We start from the raw sequence: 3,333 nt of genomic DNA, 5'->3' as shown, positions 1-3,333 counted from the left end.
TGGTGGCCGTCGGGAAAGGTGGTGGTGGTTGCTGGGAAATTTGCGTTAATTATTAAAATGTTTTCTTTTAAATCCTTTGTGAAAATAGTCGGTTTTAAACCTCTTTTCAAGGTTTAGGTTTTCGAGGCGGTTTAACCCAAACCACAAACTAAAGGATAACGACGGTTTAAAAAATTTCCAAACAAAACGGTTAGTAACAAATGATCAAACCAGTTAAATTAGATCATAAAAAGACGGTCCGATGATATAGATAGTTTAAATCTAACTCGTTATACGAATCAACTAATCCTAGGACGACCACCCTGTTTTGTAGATAGTCCGGAGTCATCGTATTTGAACCTCCGTGGTCACAAGAGGATTTTTATTTTTTCTTGGATTTGAACCTGAGACCTCTTGATACTTTTGACATTTGTAACCAAGCACAAACCAATCAGACATCACCCTTGTAGTTTATACGGTCAGTTTGATCCAAACTGCTTAAAGAAAACATTCAAACTATAGATCAGACCGTTCAAACCATAAAAAACGATCTGATTTGACTTGATTTAACTGATTTAAACGATTCAACTGATTTTTTAAACACCCTATCTCTTATGAAAATTGGTTCCATTTCAAAAACCTTTTGAAGAAATAAGTTTTGATCTCAAAAGTACAATAAAAATAAAATAATTTTGATTTATAATATTCCATTCACATTTCATTTAGAGGCTAAAATACAAACCATCAATTCTTACGAATCTTGCAAACAATGATTAGTACTTATTTTAAGAAACAACTAACGGATCCTTTACTTAAACACTTCTTTGGTAAGTGTTTACTGGTAAAATTCAACACTATTACTTACTTTACATAACACGATTTTAGTCCATCAAAACGACATTGTATGTAAAAATCTATCCGGTAAGTGCTAATCGAGTAAGAGTCGTCACCTTAACTTACCGAGTAAGACTCTTGGTCCTTGTTTTTGCTCTTGCCGGATAAGATTTTTGGTCCTTGTCATAGTTATCCGATAAGATAACATGACTTGGTAAATGCTTACCCGGATAAGCATTTAGTATACGACCCCTAAGATAATTATGGTAGATATCACATTATTTGAAATTATGAAACAATCGAAATATTTATGGAATGAAACAACCTAAATATTATGTAATAAGATGTTCATTAGGTTACATAAACAGTTAAAATTGATTCGTTGCAGAGCTCTCTATTATTATCTTTACTAGAAGGGTACTTGCATAATGCAGCGAGATAAATCTCCATTTTAATGTTTAGTTTTTATTATTTGTCTTCATCGATATAATATGATCTTATGTGGTTTTGAAAAAGTGGTAATGCTTTTATTTTTGAATGAAATATAAATTTGAATATGACATAAAAATTTGAAAAAAATAAATCAGTATTAGTATCAAATTAATTATCTAATAGTTTTTGTTTTTTTGGTATTACTTATTTAATTTATTTTTTATTATAATTTAATTACAAAGAAATTTATTTTTGATTTAATAATATAATTTTTTATAAAAGTAATAATTAAACATTCTGTTAAAACTCATTAGTTATCTTAATTATATTTTAGATTTTTTATATTTAAAATAGATGTTTATCTTATATTTGATTATGTTTATCTGTAGTTAATTACACGAATTTAAAAATGGAGCTTTAATAAGTTGTACGTGCGCAAAATTACTTGTAACCTTGAATTTTAAGTAATATGTATCTATAAACAATATTTCATGCATAAAAAATGGGTTTTAAGAGTTTTTGTGAAATGTTTTATAATATAGTATAGATATACAAATATTATTATTATTATTACTAGTATGTGGACCCATGCATTGCACAGTAGCAATTTATTTTTTATTAAAAAAATATGATAGTAAGTTAAAATGAAACATAATTCGTTAATTGACAATTGATGAAATATAATGGAATACGAGAGGTGAATGATGGCTATTTTAGATGTAAATTATTTTAAAAAGACGCTCAAGAAAAGAAATAATGTTTCATTTTTCTTTGCATTTACAAACTCCCACCACTGCAAAACAAACAGACTTCATTGACGGAGAAATCCGTTGGTAATCTGCCGGACAAAACCACCATCGACGGATTACCGACGAATCTCATCGTTGGTGAAAATGTGGTCGATGATTGTGATTAAAAGCAAGGATCGACTACCGATGGATTTTCAATCCGTTTGTAATTCGTTAGTGATCCGCTGGAAATTACAGACAAAAAAATCGATGGCTAGGGCCTTTTTGTTTTGTAATGCATAACTTACATAAGCATTGAACCCAACAAACTCGAATGTTAAAGATGCAAAAAACCTTATTGGATATTTGTTGCATTGTCTATTTCAATATGTGGAAGGGTGTATATATGCACCGACATATGCATTATTAATCCATCCAGTAAGATAGCAACTGATATCAAATATAGTCGTCGATAATGCATCAACATAAACAGATGCGTCTGAATCAACAATACCCAACATCAACTACGTGAAATTTTAGTGATGCATGATTGGTTTGAGTTTGTGTTCCAAAGGTCAAAAGTGTCTAGAGGTCTCATGTTTGAATCAAAGGAGGAACAGAAATGCCCTACGGAGGTTCAAATGCAGTGACTCCAGACTACCCACGAAGCAGGTGGTCGTCCTGAGATTAGTCGGCTCGCATAGCGAGTTGGATATCCAAGTTTTAGTGGAGAAATATCTCTCAAGCTCAAAATGGATCTTGATGAACTTTTTATTGTTTTCTTAATTCCTGTTGAGGTGATTGTGAATTGCTACCAAAGTGACTTTGACCTAGCGGTATGTGAGCCTCTGGCATGTGTTAGCAAGTCAGGGGTTCAAACCTTATCAAATATGAAGAGGGTTTGTGAGTTTATTTGTTCTATTTGCTGTATATAAATACTATATATATACTTCATCAACTTTTACTTGACCGGTGAAATTTACCCTGGAAAAACTACTTAGATTTGTCTATAACAAATCCAACTACTTGTCTAGAATTTCTCAAATAAGAAGAGTTATCAACATCAGGATCACAAGGTCAACCAATTTAGATTATTACATCACCAGCAGCATCAGAAATCTAACAACACTTCACCAACAACATAGACTTTAATAATGCAGCTGAAATGCAACTCCCAGCAGCAGACCAACTTCAGATGATCACTTGTATCTGTTACAGTAACCCAAAACAACCACCACCAAGAGCCAACCAATCTAATAATCGCAACTATATATAAATCATATGTAAATTACTTATTATCAGCTTCCCAACAACTCCAACAACATCTATATATATAATATATATATATATATATAACATA

Source organism: Cynara cardunculus (assembly GCF_001531365.2).
Source record: "Cynara cardunculus var. scolymus isolate 2C chromosome LG 11, CcrdV1, whole genome shotgun sequence".
Lineage (NCBI taxonomy): Eukaryota > Viridiplantae > Streptophyta > Magnoliopsida > Asterales > Asteraceae > Cynara > Cynara cardunculus.
Note: the sequence above shows the minus strand (reverse complement) of the source record.